The sequence below is a fragment of the Oryctolagus cuniculus genome, chromosome 5 (genome assembly GCF_964237555.1).
Source record: "Oryctolagus cuniculus chromosome 5, mOryCun1.1, whole genome shotgun sequence".
Taxonomy (NCBI): Eukaryota; Metazoa; Chordata; class Mammalia; order Lagomorpha; family Leporidae; genus Oryctolagus; species Oryctolagus cuniculus.
Window position 1 is genome coordinate 78,172,215 of NC_091436.1, and position 25,145 is coordinate 78,197,359.

Here is a 25,145-nt window from a genome sequence, read left to right on the forward strand (position 1 = left end):
ATATTAAGAAGGAATATTACATTTAAAACATATATTGCATTTAAAGAATGTGAAGAAGATAGCTGAGTGGATGGAAGTGGAAGTTTCATTTACATTGGAAATATATTAGGGCCTGGCTCACTTGGCTAATCCTCCATCTGTGGTGCCGGCATCCCATATGGGCACCAGATTCTAGTCCTGGTTGCTCCTCTTCCAATCCAGCTGTGGCCCAGGAGGGCAGTGGAGGATGGCCAAAGTGCATGGGCCCCTGCACCCACAAGGGAGACCAGGAAGAGCCACCTGGCTCCTGGCTTCGGATGGGTGCAGCGCCGGCCGTGGCGGCCATATGGGGAGTGAATCAATGGAAGGAAGACCTTTCTCTCTCTCTCTCTCTCTCTCTCTCATTGTCTATAACTCTACCTGTCATATAAAAAAATGTATTAAGTGGAGTCATTAATTATCTTTAAATATTTGAAACAACATCATAATGGAAGGGAGGTGGTATAATGGTTTTAACAGGCAGAAATGAAACACAATCTCTCAATGGAAGTGCCTAAGAATGGAAATTAATGATCGCTAGGATTTTCACTCCTGGAGTCCTCAATCATAGACTATGATTATCTCTCATATTAAAATATGCCATTGTTCTCTTGTGCCAATTTGCTGTAAGTTTCCTCTAATGTTAGTGTTAAGAAGATACCAACCTAGGAGTATGCGAAACTTCTGGAGGATCTCAAACTTCCTCAGTATGCGTCAGCTGCTGATTTTATAAATGTTCTTGAACACTCCGCTGGTATCTGTTAGTGGTTCCTGGGGTCATTTCCTCTGCAGTCAGAGAAATATGGATTTGAAATCACACAAGCATGTTAGGCTATAAGTCAATTTACATGGCACACATGGATGTCCAGCCCATGTTGGAAGGGATAGTGTCATTTAGCTGGTGTTATAAACACCTTCAAGTCAATTCCTGGAGAGTAGAAATGAGGAGCTGTAAGTATGGACTACTTGCACAGGTTTTTGCCTTCTTGATGAATTAAAACACATATGAAGCTGAAAAAACTTCCCAACCTTATAAAGCTACTTTTACAGTGTTGCAGCTTTAAAAACATATTAAAAAAAAAAAAAAAAACATGGAAAGTTCAGGCACCTGTATTTTCTTCCATTAACTTACAGGATAAATAAATGGTATAAACAAATAGCGTGATGCAGAATAAATGAACTCAATTTAGTAAGCCATTCATAAATGAGAAGCCTAGATAGGTTTTATTCACAAATATGTCCAGTCTTTATATTTAAAAAAAAAAAAAATTCTTGGAGCTGAACCTTACTTTTACTTGGTAACATAGTTTTGATAAATATAAAATAGCTGCCAAGTACACTTTTATATATCAAACAGGCCTCTTAGGTTTTCACCATATGCACTGAGCAAGAAACAGGTTTACCAGTTTATTCTGGCGACGGTTTAGTGCTTGAACTCCTTGAGAGGAAGCAAGCAATATTAAAGGCACTGTTTGACAAGGCACACTAATATTTGAGTCATTAAATGAGGATTTTTTTTCTTAAGGTTCATAATTTAAATGAGACAGCAACCTGATTAGGTAGCATTAAAAATGAGTTTTTAGCTGCTAATAAGCTTCCCCTTGGTTACACAGCCTGTTGTTTTCCTGAGGCAAAGAGAAGAGGGAGCTGCATGAGCCACTGTTTGCAATGCATGAATAAGATGACAAATGGGAAGAGGGCGTGGATGTTGATGAAGAAGGTTTGATTAGCAATTGGCAGCATGAAAACTTCTGAATTATTTTGCAAATTTAAAGAAAGGTTACACATGCAGTTGGTGAGCAGAATTATAGACACAAAAATAGAACTATCTGAAGAAGCAGACATTTTGTTTTCATGCATGTGATTTGGGTATTTTTGCATCTCTTTATCTTTAATCAAAACTCAGGCTAGGATCATAAGAGAAAGCAAGTGGAATTTACTTACATGATGCTTTGGCTATCAAACAAATGTCACTAGCATTTCCCTAGGCCACATCAGTCTGGGATAATAGTGGACGTGAAAAAGTTCCAGAACATAAATGATAAGTGCAAAGCTTCAGCAGACTGTGAGAGCACATGAAGTCACATTTACATGAATCTACCAAAGTTCTAAACTGGAACCTCCACCTGTTTGACTAGCACGGGGAATTCCGGGCTATACCAAGTGTTTTTCCTCCCCAAATATTTGCAACACCCCAAATATGCATATCACTTATGATTTCTTTGCAGCAAATAACAACAAAATGTAAATCAACTGGAACTAGCTAAAACAGCAGGAAGATAAAATATTCTCTAATCACAAAAAGATTAGAGGCAGTGTAGTTTCATCCTTGGCTCAGAAACATCATCAAGGAACCAGGCTTTTTCCACTGCTCAACCTGCCATGACTGGAGACCTTTGTGTATTAGTTTCCTTGTACTATCATAATGATGTATTACAAATTAGTTGGCTTTAGAAAAATGAAAATTTGTTCTTTTATTGTTTTGGAAGCTGCCAGTCAGAAATCAACTCACTGACTACACCGTGTTCCCACCACGAAGCCGTTCCTCCTTGCCTTTTCCAAGTTCTGGTGACTTCTGATAATCCTTGATGTTTCTTAGCTTGCAGCTACCTCACTCCATTTGCTGCTGCAGTTGTCACGTGGCTTTGTCCTTATGTGTCTCTGTGTATCTACATTTCCTGCCTCTAATAAGGACACTCACCATTGGTTGAGGGCCTGACATCATCAAATATGACTTCACCTTAGTATGATTACATCTGCAAAGACCTTCTCTCCAAAGTCACATATGTGAGTTCTAGTTGGACATACAACTGACGTGCACATCATTCAACTCAATCAGCTTGGTCTCCCACTCACATTCACAAAGAAGCTGTTGTTGTTGCAAGGGTCAGATGCTCGACACAGTTAGATACAAGGCACCAACAATAACTATCTTTCTTGTTTTCATTTTTTGAATGAAGAGTCCATTTCTTGAAGTTCCATCCATTCTTTTGTATGTCTCTTATTAGAGACAAATGGTTTCTTTTTTAGATGATCAATTTGCTTGGAGAAAAAAAATTCCATTATTAGAATATTAAGGAATCAGCTTTCAATGAAGCACATAGTTACCCAATTATGAACAGAATTAGTATTCCTTCACAAAGAAGATATGTGACAAAGGAAGAGTTTAAAAATGAATGTAGGGGCCAGCACTGTGGCATAGTGGGTAAAGCTGTTGCCTGTAAAGCTGGCATTAAGTATGGATCCTGGTTCGAGTCCCAGCTGCTCAACTTCCAATTCAACTCCCTGCTAATGCTCCTGGGAAAGCAGCAAAGGATGGCACAAGTGCTTGGGCCTCTTCACCTATGTGGGAGACCCTGAAGAAGCTCCTGTTTCCTCACTTTAGATTGGCTTAGCTCCAGCCATTGTGCCCACTTGGGAGTAAAACAGCAGGTAGAAGAGCTCTTTCTCTCTGTCTTTCCTTCTCTCTGTAACTCTGCTTTCAAATAAATACAACTTAAAAAAAAAAAGGAAATGAATGTTTGGGTGGGAATAAAAATGTCTTCCATAGTCAACCATCCTTGCATCTGTGAGAGATCCATTAGTAGTTATTCCTGTCACAAAAAATAATAATACATCAGCTACATATTTTAAGTGTATATTTTCTAATACCAATTATATATTAGTCCTGAGAAATTGCCAATGCACCCATCATCCTCACACTGGTTTCTTTTGATGGTTTCTAGAGAACAGCCAGAGCTTTGGATGCTCTTGCTTTTAGCTTTGTTGCTAAAAAATAAATAAATAAAAAAATAATAGAATACTCTTAGATTTTGCCTTTATTCTACAAGGAATTCACAACCTGTGTCTGAGCAGCCCCAGTTAATCACTCCCATAAATAAGCCTTTATAAGCTTTCTACATTCGTGGAAAATATGCTATTATAGATGAATTGTGTCTCACTTAAATGCACATTTTGAAGTCCTGACCCTAGAATCTCAGAGTGTGACTGGAGGCAAGACCTTTAAAGACACCAGTAAGGTGAGACCAGTTCAATTGGGCAGGTCCCCACCAGAAGGGATGAGGACACAAGTGTAAGCACGCATAGAGGGAAGACCACGTGAGGACAGAGGGAAGGCGGCCATCTGCAATCCAAGGAGAGACCTTAGGCTAAACCGAACACATTGACACCTTACTCTCGGACTTATGTCCTCTAGCACTATGAGAAAATAAATTTCTGTCCTTCAAGCTGCTATGTCTGTGGTATTTTGCAGCAGCAGCCTTAAGAAACTACTACAGATAGTTTCAGGAGCTGAGGGAATAAGGACTCAGAGCTATGTGCAATTCTGGAATAACTCACAGCAAAGAGGCCGAAGAGGTAGAACTTACACATTTTTACTGAATCAGATCTTTTAAAACACACACACACACACACACACACGCACAACCATTCCTGGGGCTGGCACCGTGGCTCACTTTGTTAATCCTCTGCCTGTGGCACTGACATCCCATATGGGCACCAGGTTCTAGTCCCGGTTGCCCCTCTTCCAGTCCAGCTCTCTTCTGTGGCCCGGGAGTGCAGTGGAGGATGGCCCAGGTGCTTGGGCCCTGCACCCGCGTGGGAGACCAGGAGGAAGAACCTGACACCTGGCTCTGGACTGGCACAGCTCCAGCCATAGCGGCCATATGGGGGGTGAACCAATGGAAGGAAGACCTTTCTCACTTTCTCTCTCTCACTGCAACTCTCTCTGTCAAATTAAAAAAAAAAAAAAAGCCTACTGCCCACACAACCATTCCTTCCAAGATGTCCCCTGGGTCACAGCATGTTTTAATACCTATCTTATGGTATTCACTGAAGTGGCAATTGTGTTCTGAAGTCCCCCTTGTTACTTTGCTCATTCCTCATTGCCTGGATTACTTGAACCATTTTTCCTTATGAATGCACTGGTTTACCAATGCTCACTGACGGGTGTACTGGTGACAGACTTCTTGAAGACAGGGTACATGGTTCTTAAGTGAACAAGCTCTGACATCACTTCTCCTGGGTTTGAATCTCTGCTCTTTCATGGATCACCATCAGTAAGTTACTTAAGGCCTCTTCATCTCCATTACATCATCTGCAAACTGGGGAAAATAAAGAGGTTTCCCTCAGGATTTTTAAGGTGAAATGAAGTAATTTATGTAAATGCATATGAAATGTTCAGTAAAAGGAAACTAGAAAATAACAATGGCAATGGTCTCTCTGTAGGGGGAAGCTTTACCGCACTGAATGGAGCTGGAGACTTGGAAGTGAGGAATTACTTCTCTCTCCAACCCTCACTTTGATCACGAAGCTGCATTTACCATGCCCTGAACTTCCTTGACTACAACATCCTTTGTATTCTTCCATATATATGTTTTCTATCCCCCTCTGCTTTTCCTTCTTACTCTCACTTCCTTTCTTTCCTTCAATCTCCAATGGCAGCTCTATTTCCATCTCTAGCTCTAGCTCAAACCAATCTTTAGCACCCAATGGGGAAAGGAGTTGGATTATAGTTGTTTATTAATTTAGACTTTCATTTACATCAACAGAGAATTACTGAGCACCCACAGTGAGCAATGAGGAATGAACTGTCTTGATATGTTCTCTGTCAGCATGGGGCTTACTACCTAACAGATGCTATGGAGAATTTACAGTTTTTTCAAGTATGGTGAGAGCTGCAAAGAAGCACATGTTCTGTGGGTACACAGGGGAAGGGTAGTCTACTCCCTGACCTGAAATGTGGTTGTCAGTTAACTAAATGATGATGGGAGGGCAGAGTATTCCAGGTAGAATCAAAGTGCGAGCCAAGATCTTGAGACAATATAGAGAAGGATAATTCTGGGAAAGTAGAGGACAGCTTGTATGACCAAAACATAGAGAGTGTCGGGGGAAGAACAAAGATGCTTCAAAAGTCAGCAGGGCCCTGATCTAGCAAAACCCCACAGGTTCTGCTAATCATATATTTTTATCTTCATCTAAAGAAAAAGATATTATGAAATAGACCAATGTAATAATATGTAAGCTTTAAAAATGATACTTTGGGGGCTGGGGCTGTGGTGTAGCAGGTAAAGTTGCCACCTGCATTGCTGGCATCCCATATATTTGATGGGTAGAGTCCCGGCTGCTCCACTTCCAATCTAGCTCTCTGCTACAGTCTGGGAAATCAGTGGAAGATGGCCCAAGTCCTTGGGCCCCTGCACTTACTTGAGAGACCTGGAAGAAGCTCCAGGCTCCTGTCTTTGCATCTATGCAGCTATGCCCATTGCAGTCATTTGGGGAGTGACTCAGCAGATGGGAGACATCTCTGTCTCTCTCTTTCTCTCTCTCCCTCTGCCTTTGTAACTCTGCCTTTCAAATAAATAATCTTTAAAAAATGCTACTTTGGCTGCAATATAGGTATTGGGAAAGGGGAATTATGGGAAGCAGTGAACAATGTTCACAGGAAAGTCCATGATGAGATTATAAAAATAGTTGAGGTACAAGGTGCTTAAGACACTTTCAGGAGGAAGAATGGATAGATTTGAGGAATGATTAAATGATAACACATTTTGGTGATTGAATAAATATTCTAGAGTTATGGCTTGGTTCTGTTTGGGTGGTGGTGCTATTTACCAATACAGACAGGATGAACAAATGAGTGGTAGAGGATCAAATGACAAGCACATTGGGGCTTTCATAATCATGATGGGTCTTGCCCATAACATATATGTAGGTATGAAGCTCATAAGGTTTTGACTTAAGAGTACAGTTTTGGGAATAATTAGTATGGGAGAGGCAGCTACTACCTATGAAGTGCAGTCAATGTAGAGAATTTGGTACAGTGTCAAATAGTTACTATGAAGATAAAATTAAATGAGCAAACATACTTGGCTTAGTATGTGATATATGATTTGATACCTTCAAAATGGAATCCTGTTATAGTTATTTTTATTTATATTCTTGTCAAGTAGGTTAGTACTAATATCATTTCCATTTTACAGATCAGGAAGCATGAAGAGCTAATTTATTTGCTACAATCACACATTAGTATGATTTGGAGCCAGAATATATTCACATACATGTTGTCTAAATCTAGAGCCCACACACCAAATCTCTTTTTATTCTGCTTACAAATAATTAAACTATGTTTATTACCAGTGCAATATTTCTTTAAATATCAATTTTTCCTTGAAAAGAGGCTAATATATTACCAGGTCATCTTAAACAGGCTAATATATGATGCTGCTTTTGAAAAATTACACTCAGTAGGTAGAGTATTTTTTTAAGAATAGTATGAGTTTCCCATTATTCATGTTGCCAGTATGTGAAATCGTGTGCTTCTAGCAAAATATTACAGTTTTTATTACCGTAAAAGCCAGTTATAATGTGGGATATCATTGGCTTGAAAAACATTTTTGATTTAATATGGAAGAATCACCTCTTAAAACAGAGAGAGAAATGAGCTACATCTTTGGCATATTCATTTTGAAGTTCATTGAGGGAGCACCTGGAGGGCTCCCAAGTCTCACGCATTTTCAATTGCAGTGAGTGGTGCTCAGTCCTGCATTGTCATTTGCAAGGTGCTTGTTTGAGTTATCTGGAGCTGAATTATGAGAGCAACTCCATCATTTAAGTGTTATTGCTCTTTCTGTCTGGCTCTTCACTCTCCTTCCCAGCCTCTGCTAAAGTACTTCAGTGGTTATAATGAAGTGAATCCAAATTACTAGTTTGAAACTAGCTAGAGACCTGACATGCACACAAAATATTCTTTTAACATTTCACTGAACTAATCATCCTAAAGGATTTACTCTGTCTTTCATAAGTTCTTACTCAGCCTTGATTGTTTTTTCTCACAGTGTGCCTTAGCACTATAGGTAAAAGAAGTTTCAAAATGTCACTCTGAATCTTTCAGTAAAGTTATCACACAATATTCTATTGTTAATATATTTAATGGATGATATTAAATTTATAGAAAATGCAAAATAAGATTAGCCATGAGCAATTCTCTGTGTTCATGTATATTTAAAAATATGCAATGTCATTTTCATGACTAATTACTAAACTCTGACAAATATACAGAGCAAGAAAAACAATGCATTGGATTTCAATGGACGGTTCTTTGGTAAAAATTATTAATTCACAGGAACTTTGGTGAAGATGTTAGAAAATATAACATTTTTAAGAGCTGTAGGATTATTCAAGCACAAGCTGTATATAGTATTGATGTTTTATGGATTCACATATGAGGCCTTATCAAAAAGTTTGTGAAAATGGAATTAAAAGATAAATTTGGGGCAAAACCTATACTTTTTTAAAAAACATGTAATTATTTATTTGAAAGGCAGAATTAGAGAAACATAGATACAGAGATAGAGAATGAGAGAGAAAACTTATATCTACTGGTTCACTCCCCAAATGGCTGCAAAGGCTGGGGCTGGAGATTCTTCTGGTCTTCCACATGGGTGCAGGTGCCCAAGAACTTGGGCCATCTTCTCCTGCTTTCCCGGGTGCATTAGCAGGGAACTGGACTCAAACTGGCACCCATATGGGATGCTGGCTTTGCAGGCGGCAGCTTAACTGGCCCCAGTCTTTTTTAATAATGTACATTTTCTGTGAATTTTCTGAATACCCTTCTTAGGTATAGACTTCAAAATTTTTCTGAAGACAAAATAAAAATTAGGTTTTAATTCCATTTTCCATGAACCATTTATTTATTTAAGAAACAGAGAGAGACATAAAGATTGACTGAGAGCTCCCATTTGTGGGTTTATTTCCCTAATACCTTCAAAATTGCAATGGCAGGATCTGGAGATTTAAGTAGTTCCCCCACATGGGGGGATGGGACCAGGTATTTAAGCCACCACTTGCTCCCCTGGATGCACATTAGCAGGAAGCCGGAGTGGAGAATAAAGCCAAGACTGGAACCCAGGCACATCAATATGGAACGTAGGTATCTTAACCACTGTGCCAAATGTCCGGGTTCCATGAACGATTTGGAGTACTTTAACATATCACTGCCATCCTTAACCCTTCAACTGCTTGGAAATCTTTCAGGACTGACGTGGTAGTCATAAAGACTAGATCACATGCTATGACTTATTCTGTTAAGCACCTGATCTTGTCCAACCTGCAGCCCTAAAGGAATATTCCCACTCAGTAAAGAATGCAGCTGGAAATTCATTGCCTTCCCTAAGAACACTTCCACATTAAGCAGTGGTAAATAGGTGTTTCTACCACATAGGCATATTTCCTAAAAAACAAGGGGGCCAGGGAGAATCTAAGCAAGCTTAGTGTTTTTCTTTTAAATTGATAATTCAAATAAACTAATTTTTCTCACTGAAAGGAAGGAAGAAGGAAGGAAACTGGGGCCAATGTTATTAGTCAAATGGTCGTCCCTCTACTTGAAGACTTGAGGAAAAGCAAATAAATATTCTCTTTAAGAAAGAACTTTGGGGCCAGCATTAAAACTTAATGGGTTAAGTCACTGCCTGCAGTACCAGAATGCCTTGGAAAGCAGCAGAAAATGACTCAAGTATTGGGTCCCTGCACTCATGTGGGAAACCCAGAAAAAACTCCTGGCCCCTGGCTCCTGGCTTTGGCAATGGCCTGGTCCTGTCCATTGCAACCATTTGGGGAGTGAATCAGCAGATGGAAGTCCCTCTCCACTCCTGTTTCTCCTTTTTCTCTGTAATTCTGCCTTTCAAATAAATAAAATAAATGTTTAAAAGCAAAGAAAGAAGTCTATATATGCTTGCAAAACAGAATGTCATAATCTTTATTTCTGTTACACTCAGTTAAATTGAAGAGAACCTTGAATACATACCTCCTTGAAGTTTGAATTCTAAAATAAGAAATGGCTCTACTTCTACGAAGCACTGATTAACAGTCTGTTAAACTTTGAACTTCGACAACAATTGCAAGGTGCTTTTTGATCTATATGCCATTTCTGGTTTGTCAATTGGCATCCATTCAATTATTACCAGCAGAATCTTATCTCTGCAGATTCCTCCATCAATACCCCGGGAAGATTTGCCATGCAACAAGAAAATTTATTCAGAGTTGATGATGATTGTGCATTTATTTGACAACAAATATGAGTTACATGGTTTAAAATATTTTTGATTCATTTTAGTTTGCTCTAAATTTTCAGGAAAGGTTAATACCACCATGAAACTGAATTGTGGTTATGTGATAGAAGGGAAAAGACAGGAATATAAAGAGAGAATGTGCCATACTCCAATACCACTACTGTCTTTCAGCAAAGCTTGGAAAAATGGTATAGTCTTGCCCAAGTGTAATTGAAATACATCAGTTCTGCATACATGTGAATGGGTAGGGAGAGAAACTTCTCGGTAGACAGGGAGAAATACTCAGTCTGTTAAGAGGTTTCAAGGGAAAACTGCTAAAGTCAACAAAACATACCTCTTTTCTCAATGTAGATTAGAGAAAATAATACTTTAAAGAGGGGAGCAAACCAATACTTGACTACAAATACATCATTAAGATACAAATACATAATATATATGACATTTTATTTTAACTGTAATTATTTAGTGTGCCTATTTACAGGGATTTGGAAAACTTTGGTGAACCAAGAGGACTGCCTAACAGAGTCTAAATAAAGAGAATAAAAGAGAGTAGGCAGAATTTATTGATTATCATGTGAAATGCATGTGAAACAGAAACAGAACCATGGCATCAAAAGTCAGCAATTTCCTTGACCTCTTTAATGAAATAAAAGATCTCAAAATAAGTGAAGATATTTTTTTCTTCCACAGACTTCTTCCTTGTGAAATTACCTAGGGGAAAAATGTTTCTATGGATAGTGCTGCCAGAAATCCTGGTTTAACACATGGTCCTGATTTCCAATATTGCTATCAGCAGTATCCCTTCCATTCTCAGTAGTCTTGACTAAGATGGCAAATGATCTATCTACTGCAAATACAATCATATCATTGTGATAAGGCTAAAGTTTGTATCAATGTACTGAGCAAGCTTTGCAGTTATAGGCTGCAGGTTTGGCCACTGCTACATATAAATGTGATCTTTGGTCCAAGAGACAATATAGGGGCCGGCGCTGTGGTGCAGTAGGTTAATCCTCTTCCTGGGGAGCCAGCATCCCCGTGTGGGCACCAGTTCTAGTCCTGGCTGCTCTTCTTCCCATCCAGCTCTCTGCTGTGGCCTGGGAAAGCAGTAGAAGATGACCCAAGTGCTTGGGCCCCTGCATGCATGTGGGAGACCAGGAAGAAGCACCTGGCTCCTGGCTCTGGATTGGAGCAGCTCTGGCTGTTGCAGCCATTTTGGGAGTGAGCCAATGGAAGGATGACCTTTCTCTCTGTCTCTCCATCTCACTGTCTGTAACTCTACCTCTCAAATAAATAAATAATCTTAAAAAAAAAGAGACAATATAATCTGATGTTAAAGTATGTTTCTTCATTGTGTTCATCTATCTGAAGCCCAAGATGAATTTTTGATTTCCCATATGGATTAGGAAACTTGTCTTGCTCAAGTTCCATTTGGGTTTCAGTGAGCACAAATCCAGGTTAAGATTGTCATTTGTGAACAGCGGCTAGGCCACAGGGGAAAGTATTATCTTAAATTCAGTCTTATTTCTGATGGCCAGGATCTGGAAAACCAAAATATTGTCATTTTAGAAGAGTAAGGCCTGATTCAAGGTGGACTCACTTTACTCATTTGTTATTACATGGCACAAATATTTGTGAAGCATTAGCACATACTAGGCTATGCTGGTGTTCAGCTGCATAACAGTGTTGGGCAAATGAATTTGTTACCTTAACATGATCCTGATTCCTCAGTGGGAAATTGAATGATTTTTTTTGGCAGCAAGGAATAGAGAAATGCAATTCCAAGAGTTATGTAGTTCAGTACTTTAAACCAGAAATCTTTTGGTCATGTCTTGCATGCTATTGAGGTCTGAATTATCAAAATTATATATGTTCACATACAGATTGATGAAGAAAAAAAAGTCAGATGGAACCCATGCGTGTGTTTCTCAAGAAACTGCAAAGAGGCAAGAAATATTTTGTTACTATCTTGAGTACCAACATCTGAAGACTCAAAATATAAAGAAAAGTGTCATCGGATATCCATTTCTGTTTTTCATCATGTAAATGTTACTTCATTTTTTCTACTCATGAAACAGAATCAAGCCTTCCTATTAAAGAACAATTTATTAGACAATGTTCTGGGTATGCACTTGGTGAGTGGTTCTTGCAGGCTTACCATAAACAAAACCTGACAGTGACAGAAGCATGTGGGATTCTGAAAGCCCCTTTTCTGAGTACATCTTCCTAATAGCACTCATTATCTAAAGCAAGTTTGACTTCACAGACATCAGCACATTCACTTTATAGCCCCTTCTGTAAACACACAAACTCCACTCTGCAAACTTTCAACTCACATTTTTATTTGTGCATCAGACACATCAAAGAACCAAAGATCTGTGAGAAAATTATGCACCAACGCAGAACTCCTTTTGTCAGAGCATAGAGCCTGAAGAAGTCTCCTTAGAGTCTTTAATCCACAGCTTTGTTCCTAAAATGAGTTACACTTTCCACTCCCTCTTCATCTTCATTTGTCACCTACTTTGTGGCTTTCCTACTTATTTGTTCTTTTCTAAATTCTGATGACACAAAGGAAAAGGAGAAAGAAATAATCTGTTAGAAAATGTAGAAATACTATCATGTCACAATATAAATAATTATTTGTAAATGCAACAAGGGAAAATATTCCACTATTACAGCTTTATATAGTTCACCTTTCAAGAAAAATAAGCTCTCCTAAAATGTAATCAAAGTATCACACATGAGGTAAGGACCAAATTTGACTAGGAAATAAAGCAATATAAAAAATACACATAACTTTAAAGCAATCAGAATGTAAGAGAAGGGCTAATGAGAAAATTGATCTGTTTGCATGGTAGAGAAAGTGAAAATAATTTCTTTCACATTACACAAATCAAGACTTCATAATTAGATTTGACACAAATACATTTAAAACACCATTGCATGGTGTATTAGGTTGTACTACAAAGCAATTTAAGTTGAAAATGTAAGTTCTGTTAAGAAGTAAATTCGCCAACCTCACCAACCTAATAAGAACAGGAAAATTTTCATGATAAAGAAAGAGAAATTAAATATCACTTTTTCTAATTTAAATATTCCATGTAGCCTGGAAGAACATAATAGTGGAAAAGTACTGAGGAAAGTATTTTATTTTATTGCATCAATTAAATGAAATGTGAATGTGAACAAACAAAATGCAGCTAAAAAACTATGGAGTGCATTTTTTCCTATTTTACCCCAAATTAATTGTGTTGTACATTAAGTAAGTACTAGTTTGTTCCAAACAGTGAAGAAGGAAGCTGGTGACTTTTTGACAACTTTGTAATATCAATTACTTGTATATTTATTATTCTGAAATCTAGTAATCATTTTGGGGAAGAAAAGGATATACACAGTTAAGTTTGAGAGAATACTGAAGATGTCAATAAAAAGTAAACACTCTGGTCTTATACCTGGTTCTAATAGAAAAACAAACATATATATGCATATATTATTTTGCATTCATTTCAGAGTGATAGCCAAAATAAGGTGTATTTTTTATTTATATCAGAGCTATTAAAATTGCTCAAAAGAGAAGGAATTTATTTAGTGTCTCTTATATGTTTTTCCTGAAAATGTCAAACAGTAATGAATTCATTTTCTCTCAAAACTAAATTCACTCACCAGTCTCTCATTTAAGATAACTAGCTGGACTATTTCAGCCTTTCTCTTTTACAGCGAATTTGAGGCTAAACATTGTCAGTAAAGGGGAAGAAAGCAGGGGCTTATTTTTCTAAGACTAAGTGCTGTTTTTGCTGTGTATTGTTATTGCTGCATGGATTGCCAGCAAAGTTCATGTTGAACATTCAACTGCAAGTGTGTGGTTCATCAGTTACCTTGCAGCCAATGGTCACATCCCTGAAATTACCTTGCCCTGGCCCTCTTGATACCTGCACTGCACAATCTAGATTGCACACAATCTCACAGTACATAAATTTTCTGTATGGCCACACGTCAGCCTTAGCTTGAGTGTGTCTTACAGGGTTGTCTTTCTCAGCCTTCCCAGTATAGAATGAGGGCTCTTAGCTTCCTACAGATAGTGGCTTGCTGGCTTGGTGTGTGTACTCACCAAGTTTGTCTTGCCCATGATCTAGAAGCCAGTTTCCTCCTTGCGCAGCAGATCTGATCCAGAGCTAGCCTGAGCAACCCAGTAAATGGCCTGGCACTCATTATGCTGCAACTATAATTTTCAATAAGATCAGAGTTCCCTTGGTGATGGGGCTTTCCTTCTAAATTTGTCCTTTCTGAAGTACTTTCTCTCCACTCTGGTGTCCTACAAACTTCCTCTCACATTTTTACAGAAACTCTATATCACAGATCCCCAAGATCATGTCTAGTTTCTGTGATTACACAGAAGTATTCCCTAAGCAAAAGGATGTACCATAGCAAGAATTAATTATAAGAAAAGGAAAATCAACAAAAGAAAAAAGGTGCACTGAACCAGGCTCAAAGTAACATGATTCTTCAGACTGAGTCAGATAGCAACCGATTCTTCCTTATCGAAAAGTATCAACCAGTGGCACCAATACCATGGTGTGGCAAGTAAAGCCTGTGGCACCAGCATCCCGAATGGGCACCGGTTTGAGTTCTGGCTGCTCCACTTCCGATCCTGCTCCCTACTAATGTGCCTGGAAAGCAGCAGAAGATAGAAGATAGCCCAAATGCTTGGGCCTCTATACCCATGTGAGAGACACAGAAGAAACTCTTGGCGCCCTGGCTTTGGATCAGCCCAGCCCCGGCCATTGCAGCCACTGCAGCCATTTGGGGAGTGAACCAGCTGTTGGAAGATTCGATTCTCTCTATTCAAGTAAAGAAATAAATCTTTAAAAAAATCACCCAATGGGAGGTATCACCCATTAGGTGAGCTCATTAGAAACTCAGCTGCCAGGGTTTCACCAGAGGCTGGTCACATAGACTTTGTCTGCTGAGTACTTATCAAAATTCCAGATGTCCAGAAAGAAATCATGTGTCAGCACTAAGCATATTATTTACATACATAGCTTAGGCACGCTGAGCCATTCTGATCAGGTAATGATGGAAATCCTTCCGAAATTCAAATTCCCACTAGCCAGCCAAAGGTTAACTTAGAAACAGCTTTTTCAAAGAATATGCATTAGAAATATGTTGTATTAATTCAGTTCTGTGCTCCTAGCATAGTTTAATAATTCTTTCTTTTAAGCTTTCTCGAAATTACTGTGTGATTTCTGTGTCTTATCTGGATTTAGACCAATTTGTTATATATGTTATTTCTTGGGACATGTTGAACTTTTTCAATGTGACACTAACTTCTAATCTCTTAAGAAGATATTTTAAAAATTAATTTTGTGGAAATCTACATATTATCAGCAGTTAGGCTCATGACACCAAACAACAATTCAATTTAGACAATTTAGAAAAAGAAATCTGGACAGCTGGTAGCTAGGTTTATGTCTATACCCAAAAGTCATTTTAGACTAGAGCAAGTAAAAAAAGGAACAAGTGTGAAGTCTGTGAAACATGTTCTTGTTTTTATGTAAAAAACTTTTCTTTCAACTATTTTGCTATATTTTGAATATTCAAATTATTTTAAAATATTCATTAAAGAAAAGGATTGGCTACTTTAAAATTCCATGAGCTTAAAAATGGGAAATGAGAAAAAGCTAAAACTGGAGATAGCAGAAGCAAAATGAATTTTACACATGTCCTAAGAAGCAGGTGGGGAATTGAAAAAGCAAAGCGATCATGCAGGAAGCTCATTCTGGGTGCTTTCTGATAAGGCAAAACTGCCATCAAGCCAGGGTAGGACCCAGGCTGCTAGCATTTGAGTTGTATTTATTTGGCTCCAGTAAATGCTAACAAGAAAAACTGAGTTAAAAGGGGTCATTTTTGTCTGTGGATTTCAGATTCCTTGAATTCTTGGAAAGCAAAACAGAAGAATCCCTGACTAGAGGCTTTCTGGTAAGTACCTATGAAAGGCTGTGATTCCTATACATAACAGGATGGAGAGAGACTAGTATAAGCCTCTCTGGTGTTGCAGAGTAGATAAAAGGTAGAGGCCATCTGTCATCAAAATTCCCCCAAGAAAGTAACATCTAGTTGGACTCTGCTGGCAAAGAATCAAATAATTTCAAAGGGTAAATATCCTATGCTTTAAAAGTCAGCCAGTCTAACCCTATACTTCTACAGAGAGGAAACTGAATTCAGGAGAGATTAAGTAATATGCCAAAGGATGACAGCTAGTTAGAGGCACATTCTAGTTAGTAGCAGGCTGGCAGAAACAGAGTTCAGAGCTATAAGGCACTACACACAAATGCAGCACTTTTCATAGATCACACCAACATGTCTCAGAGAAGAGACAACATTAGAGATATGTGTGACTCTTTGCACAGGAAAGCTGAACATGAAAACAAAGTGGTTGGTATGACAGAGGGGTTTGTGTTAAAATCATGAAATACTTGACACATTAGGGAGGGCCTCGTTTTGGATTTTAGACTTCATGATCTTTCTATGCCATGTATCGATTTTATCAAATGTTTTAGAGGTAATTTTAATTGTAACTCTCTGATGATGTACAGGGTGGGTCTTTTTAAAATAAATAACTCGATGTGTTTGAGAGGATTTTGTCCTTCACTATTTAAACTTCTCACATGAAAACTAATGTATTAAATGCCTCACATCAGTAGGTCGGTCTGACATTCAGCAAGACTTCTCATTCCACTATGGTTTGCACTTTGTGACAGCCTGTATAATCACCATTCTTGTTATCTTAGAGCAGTAATTTAATTATGGCTTAAATGTTTAGTTCAATTGCCAAATTAAAAATTCACATGGTCTTGAGGTAGTCCAGTTTTTTTTCCTGAGTTGTGTAGTGACCTCATTTAACATTTAGAAACACATTTTATCCAATGAAAATTATTTCCCCAAACAACATGGCTTACCTTGCTTATCTTCATAAATGGAGAATTGAAATGTTATCCACATTTTTGGTCAATTCTGAGGGTAAGAAAGATCACCCTTTTGGTTAGGCATGTGTGTTTTCATGCAAATTTCTCACAACCATTTTTAATCCTTTCCTCTAAAATAAAAAAAAAAATAAGATATTGAGCCAAATTCATCTCATAAATCAATGAAGAACTCAACAATATGTTTCTTGCTTTGGTAGCATAACTAGTAGTAATAATTAATATATGATTTTGATGTTTTAAACAATGTTTCCACAGTTACTGAAACTCTTGAAGCATATCTCTCACAAACAGCTGTAGAATTAGAGTCTCTTATTATTTCTCTGTAGTTAATTTTATGAACATGAGTGCTCGTCAACTTTTTTCTATAGATTGCACTTGTTAGATCTTAATGTTCGTTAAATCCTAATTATCATGCATTAGCTCTTCTAATTCAATTTTTGTATTCGCGTGTTTTATAAGAGCTATTTGTGTTCATTCAAAAAGCCTAGATGAAAGTAACCATTAAGGGTCAGAAAACTCATCTAGCTGGTATCAATGTGATGTATAGGGAAGTTTGGGGAAGAAACCCAAAAGCATAATCTTCTATTATACACAAAAAGTATTTTACTGGATCTTCTAATTTGTGCTCATTTAGCATGTTTACTTAATGAAATACAATCTCTTCACAAAATTCAGCTCATATTCTCTGGATTAACACAAAGATAAGAAAAAAAGCTTTGAAAAGACCATAACGAATATATTAATATCCTGGAAATTGTGTCCATAGTTGATACTTCAAAATAACTTATGCAAAATGGAAGCAAGGTTGATTTTTTTGTAAAATATCTCATATTGTCCTTTGGTCTTTCTCAAAACAGAGAAACTGAATGATCTGAGAGTATATCTCATTGGAAGTCCACATAAAGGCATGCTAGGAGAGCTATATGAGGAAAGATAGGATCTATTTGATTTCCACAATTGGAATCCACTACTGAAGATAAAAATAAGTATTCAAAAAATTAAGAAACATTCAATTCTGAATTAAATTTGAACAGTACTCTTGGAAATACTGAGATAAGTAGATATTAGTTTGTTGCTAAAACCTCTACAAGTATATGGAAATAGGTCTTCCAGACACAGAGAAACATGTTTCATTTGAATAACAGCAAAACAAACTATGGAAATAAAGTGATTTAGAGTAGTACAGCAAGGGTGGATGAAGGAGCCTACTGCTGAGGCAGAAAGACTCTATCTTGGTGGAGGAACCAACACTAACCCCAGGGACATCTAAAGAACCAGTAAGACACTGAGGAGCATGATTTGAAACTGCTAGATAGAAATATTGCAGTGTATCTTGCATTTTTATAATTTCTTAGAGATTCATAAACCTAATGTAAACATTATTTAACAAGAGATTAAAACCATGGCATTAGCAATGGCACTAACATTAATAAAACCCAAATATAGTCCTCATGTAACTTACAATTTAGTTGGAATATCTTAAAGAGTCCAATGTTGCAAGTTCAGTGTGTGAAATGCTATAGAAGATACCAATACAGGGTGTGGGGTGAGTGAACGCAGCAGGAAGAGATGGAAAATTTCACGGAAGATAAAACCTATCGAGTGACTCTCAGAAGAGTAGCATGAGTTAGGACCCAGAGTGTAGATGGGGAAAGAGAATTCTAAAAATATAAACCCTCTAGCATTCCAATTAGTAATTACTTGATGATATGAATCTTTTCACATTCTCCAAGGGCCAGATAAAATTTCATCTTCTCTTAGATGTGTTCCACTTTTGGGGAGATCCATGTTGAGTTATATAGTCCAGAATGTCATGGGTAGAATGAACCATAACCACAGAATAATTTATTTGTGTGGGAATTCATAATTTTAATCTATTTTCATATCTTTATCTAATTAGCTCTAAAGTAATAATAGACAAATAATTATTTCTGGTCAAATAATTGTTTCACATATCTTAAAACTGCACAGAAAATCAAATGGTCCCTGTGTATTGCAGAAGTTTCTAATGTTTTAGAGATTTGTATTACTGATTTCAACAGGCAGGTTCTCTGGAGAGTGAATAAATACCTACACAAAATGAAAGAAAACCTTAGAAAGGAAAATTTGATTTCTAAATAACTGATTCTTTCAATGCTTAAACATTTGACCTTGAAGAATGAAGGATTGAAAAAAAAAACATGAACAATAGGGCACAGACGATTTTTCTTAATAATAAAAGATAAAGAATCAAGAACAGATTTTGCAAGTACATATGAATTCAGGCTAACCCAATTTAAGAACTGTTAGAAACAATGCAAAGAATTACAATCTGTAAAAAGCAAAAGTAAACACCATAGATAAGAACATTAATAAATAAAGAGAAAAAAATGAGAACTGCATATACAGAGGAAAGAGAGTACATAAACCTTTAAGATACTAAGTTAGAAAATTATCTTTTAAAAGCATTATCTGCTGAAAGTATTATACTCACATAATAATCATAGTTATCTTAAAAATACTGCTGTATTAATGTTGACTTATTGTCTATACATTTTCCTTCAAGCTGACAGAAATATATGGGTTACAGACTGTGGAGAACTCAGAGTATTACTTCTTGATGTTCATTGGTGTCTAGTTGATTTATTTGTGAACACTATGCTGTGTCTATCCTGATGGCATGTGCTATAATGATCAATGTGAATGAGATGTATTTCCTGACCGAGCCAATATAAAAAGCATGAAAGTGAAACATTGCAAAAGGGTAAAGTCATTTTTACTTCTGTTTGGAAAAAAACGTACTTTACTGCCTTTGACCTTTTAGTGTTTTCTTGTGGTTAGCTATCATATCATCCAATTCTATAAAAACAATCATTTTTAAAGTGGCATAAAATAAACCAAGATATCAGGTAGAGAATGAAAGTATTCAGTATCACTTAATGTATAACAGAAGAAGAAAATTTGCAAATCATCTGTTACAATGTATTTTTGTTTAACGTTTTCCTTACCTCAAGATTTAAATACATTTTAAAGTGCTTTTTCTTAATTTTTGTCATATGTCTGAATTTCTATTATTGTCATGAACTCTTTTTAGATATCATACAGGACTAAATACCCAGAGAGTGATTTAATCCTGCATGGGGTTTATTATAATTTAGATAATCATGAAATTATAGAAATTAAAGGATATTCATATTTGTTAAGTTTTGATTATTGGTCAGATATCTTTTTTTTTTAAAAAAGATTCATTTATTTATTTGAAGGGCAGAGTTACAGAGAGACAGAGGCAGAGAGAGAGAGAGGTCTTCCATCCTCTGGTTCACTGCCCTGATGGATGCAATGGCTGGAGCTGTGGTGATCTGAAACCAGGATCCAGGAGCTTCTTCTGGGTCCCCCACCCGGGTGCAGAATCCCAAGGACTTGGGCCATCCTCCACTGCTTTCCCAGGCCACAGCAGATAGCTGAGTCAGAAGTGGAGCAGCCGTGACTGGAACCAGTCCCCATCTAGGATGACGGCACTGCAGGCAGTGGCTTTACCTGCTACACCTCAGCACTGGCCCTAAATATCTTATCTACATTATTCTATGTAAATCTCAAATTACTGTGTCTTAAAAAGAGATTCTTGACTCAAGTTAAAACTCTAATAAATGGTTTAATGAGTTTTTTTTTTTTTTTTTTTTTTTTTTTTTTTTTTTTTTTTTTTTTTTTACAGGCAGAGTGGACAGTGAGAGAGAGAGACAGAAAGAAAGGTCTTCCTTTTCAGTTGGTTCACCCCACAATGGCTGCTGCAGCTGGCACACTGCGGCTGGCGCACCAGGAGCCAGGTGCTTCTCCTGGTCTCCCACGTGGGTGCAGAGCCTAGAACCCGGTGTGCCGGCGCCGGAGGAGGAGGATTAGCCTGTTGAGCCACGGCACCTGCCTAATGAGGTCTTTCTAATTCTTGAATCCCTCATCCTTCCAAATATTATATCCTTCATATATAGATATACAGATAATAGATAAACATTATCATATAGGTTAATTATAGATGATAGATAGATCTATGATAGATATCCTTCCAAATCCTTCAATCAATCAATATCTCCCTAAGAGGAAACCTATGGGACACCCAGTCACAATTTCCTTGTTTCAGGAAATTGAAAGGCTAATAGATGATGTGTGGGATCCAAGTTCAATGAGAGGGATTTTGTGAGAGCCAGAATTGAGGACATGTTTCCTCATCTTTTCTTTTTATTTTTTTCTTTCTCTTTTTAGGGAACTTTCCATTACATCAGGCTGTTTCTGTATCTTTACTATAGTTAATTTTTCCTATTCAACTTGACATGCTAATGTGTGCTTTTCTGAGGTGTGAAAATAACAGACCTTCTATCACTTGGCTAACATTAATAACGACCCCAGATATTTATGGTTCAGTGATTCTTAACCCTAGCAGTGTTCTAAAATCAATCATTACATATAATTATTGTAAATATAAATATTTAAATGTCACCCTTGGAATTTCTGACTTAGTTGGCCTAGTTTGAAGCCCTAGAATCCATATTTTAATGAATTTCTATAGACATCAATAGCAGCATCAATAAAATTAGCTAACACACAATCAGGTAACAAAGGTTTCCAAGTGTCAGAAATTAAGTCCTTTAAACCTGATAACCCATTTCGTCCTCTGAACAACGACATTATGTGAGTACTGTTACACAGAAGTCTTCAGAAGAAGAAAGATTGAGAGAGTTAGATGGCATCACAAGATCACACAGCAGACAGGGGAGAAGCTGGAGTTATTCGTCATGATCAGGCAGCTTAAGAGATGCACTTCTAAATCTCACTGTAATTCATTGGGAAGAAAAAGTATTTTTAGATTAATGGTATCTTAATATTATGTCTATTCACATATTAAATAAAAATATAGAAAAATCTCTTTTCTACTCACAACATAAGGAAAGACTTAATATGCTACTCCAGGTGCAATGTTTTTGTCTTTGTCTTTGTTTGTGTTTTTCATCATCATTATGAATATAGTTCAAAAGATTCTTGGGAAAATAAAAATTAAAGGATATGTTACTGTTTTGTGAAAAACCATTTTTAAATTCATCCATATTTTTTCCAAAGTGCATATCTCCCATGAACATTTTTTTAATTTTTATTTAATGAATATAAATTTCCAAAGTACACCTTATGGATTACAATGGCTTCCCCCCCATAATGAACCTCCCACCCGCAACCCTCCCCTTTCCCACTCCCTCTCCCCTTCCATTCACATCAAGATTCATTTTCGATTCTCTTTATATATAGAAGATCAGTTTAGCATGCATTAAGTAAAGATTTCAACAGTTTGCTCCCACACAGAAACATAAAGTGAAAAATACTGTTTGAATACTAGTTATAGCATCAAATCTCAATGTACAGCACACTAAGGACAAAGATCCTACATGAGGAGTAAGTGCACAGTGACTCCTGTTGTTGACTTAACAAATTGACACTCTTGTTTATGGCGTCAGTAATCTCCCTAGGCTCTTGTCATGAGCTGCCAAGGCTATGGAAGCCTTTTGAGTTCACCGACTCTGATCATATTCAGACAAGGCCATGGTCAAAGTGGAAGTTCTCTCCTCCCTTCAGAGAAAGGCACCTCCTTCTCTGATGACCCATTCTTTCCACTGGGATCTCACTCACAGAGATCTTTCATTTAGGTTTTTTTTTTTTTTTTTTTTTTTTTTTTTTTTTTTTTTTTTTTCCCCCAGAGTGTCTTGGCTTTCCATGCCTGAAATACTCTCATGGGCTTTTCAGCCAGATCCGCATGCCTTAAGGGCTGATTCTGAGGCCAGAGTGCTGTTTAGGACATCTGCCATTCTATGGGTCTGCTGTGTATCTCACTTCCCATGTTGGATCATTCTCTCCCTTTTTGATTCTATCAGCTAGTATTTGCAGACACTAGTCTTGTTTATGTGATCCCTTTGGTTCTTAGTCCTATCATTATGATCAATTGTGAACAGAAATTGATCACTGGGACTAGTGAGATGCCATTGGTACATGCCACCTTGATGGGATTGAATTGGAATCCCCTGGTATGTTTCCAACTCTACCGTTTGAGGTAAGTCAGCTTGAGCATGTCCCGAATTGCACATCTCTTCCCTCTCTTATTCCCACTCTTACATTTAACAGTGATCACTTTTCAGTTAAGTTTCAGCACTTAAGAATAACTGTGTATTGATTACAGTATTCAACCAAAAGTATTAAGTAGAACAAACAAACAAAAAATACTAAGAGGGATGACATATTAAGTTGTTCATCAACAATCAGGGCGAGGGCTGATCAAGTCACCGTTTCTCCTAGTGTTCATTTCACATTAACAGGTTTCCTTTTTGGTGCTCAGTTAGTTGTCACCTATCAGGGAGAACAAGTGGTATTTGTCCCTTTGGGATTGGCTTATTTCACTCACCATAATGTTTTCCAAATTCCTAACAGGGATCACTTTTCAGTTAAATTTAAACACCTAAGAATAATTGTGTGTTTAGAAACCTCTTCCTTGTATGAAAATTTTTGCACCAAATTAAATTTGTCTTTCTAATGCACTTTTATTTTTAAATTAAATTATTTTTAAATTTATTTGAATGCAGGCACTGCAGCTCACTAGGCTACTCCTCCGCCTTGCGGCGCCAGCACACTGGGTTCTAGTCCCGGTCGGGGCACCAGATTCTGTCCCGGTTGCCCCTCTTCCAGGCCAGCTCTCTGCTGTGGCCAGGGAGTGCAGTGGAGGATGGCCCAAGTCCTTGGGCCCTGCACCCCATCAGAGACCAGGATAAGTACTTGGCTCCTTCCATCGGATCAGCGCGGTGCGCCAGCCACAGCGCACCGGCCGTGGCAGCCATTGGAGGGTGAACCAATGGCAAAGGAAGAACTTTCTCTCTGTCTCTCTCTCTCACTGTCCACTCTGCCTGTCAATAAATAAATAAATAAAATAAAAAAATTTATTTGAAAGTTAGTGAGGCAGTGAGAGAGACAGAAATCTTCCACCCATATAAGATTTTCACGGTTTACTTCCTAGAAGTTTTCTTTTTAAAATTAATTTATTTATTTGAAAGGTAGAACAAGAGAGAGAGAAAGAGAGAGAGTTTATCCATCCACTGGTTCACTCCCCAAATGGCTGCAACTTCCATGGCTGGGCCAGGTTGAAGCCAATTCCTAGGACCTGGATCCAGGTCTCCCAGATGAGTGGCAGGGGCCTAGGTGCTGGAGTCATTTTCTGCTACTTCCCCGGATGTATTAGCAGGGAACTGGATTGGAAACATAGCAGCTAGGACTCAAACCAGAGCTCTGCTATGGGATGTGTTTTCATTGCAGGTTACTGTTTAACCTGCTGTGCCACATTGCTGCCCACCACTAACCATTCCCAAAAGTGTGCAATAGCTGAGACTTGACCAGCCTGAAGCCAGAAGCCAGGAGTCCTTCCAGGTCTCCCACAAGGGTGGCATGGACCGAAATACTCAAGGCATCATGGCTGCCTCCCCTTGTCTGCATAAATAGGAAACTGGAGTAAGGAGCCACTGCACCCAGGTACTCTAGTATGGAGTGGGTATGTCTGAACCACTAGGCTAAAGGCCCCCATTTCCCACAAAAGTTTTGAAATACACAAATACTATTGAGTCTTAGCAATATTGGTTTTCTCTATGTACTGTATTATATATAACTCTCAGTTGAAAGCAACAGAAGCTATATTTGGTTCAAAAATGCAGAAAGAGTTCATTAGACATATATAGAGAAGTGCAGAGAATTGTGAGAAGGGAGGCTAAAAGTTTAAATTCCTAAAACAGTGGACTTAAAACTTCAGCAACCACCTGAGCTAAAAATGGGCTAGAGATGCTGTTGCCTCTATTGTACTCTACTTTCAAGAACTTAATTTGACTGCAATCAAAACTCTTGTCAACAATGTTACCAGTCTACTGAAGTTAAAACAGCAACTACTGCCAATCCCAGGAATCCAATGTCAAATTTACCACCTGTCTATGAAGTGGACCTACACAGAGCGCATTTACCCAGTAGTATTGCTGCTAAATAATGATTCATCTGAGCAAGCACAATTGATGGAATGCTTATTCATGGTCTTTTG

General features: G+C 37.7%; 1 long non-coding RNA gene across 2 annotated transcripts in view; it reads right to left on the bottom strand.

Annotated features, from left to right (window-relative positions):
- The window catches only part of LOC103349819 (uncharacterized), a 43,130-nt gene that overhangs the window by 386 nt on the left and 17,599 nt on the right, over nucleotides 1–25,145 (bottom strand). For both annotated transcript variants that reach the window (XR_011388966.1, XR_007922879.2), the window contains 7 exons: nucleotides 21,972–22,071; nucleotides 17,039–17,175; nucleotides 12,419–12,640; nucleotides 9,821–12,018; nucleotides 4,832–5,120; nucleotides 2,875–3,060; nucleotides 684–804 (listed from right to left, as the gene is read on the bottom strand). This is a non-coding gene — a long non-coding RNA (uncharacterized lncRNA). The remainder of the gene's footprint in view (nucleotides 1–683; nucleotides 805–2,874; nucleotides 3,061–4,831; nucleotides 5,121–9,820; nucleotides 12,019–12,418; nucleotides 12,641–17,038; nucleotides 17,176–21,971; nucleotides 22,072–25,145) is intronic.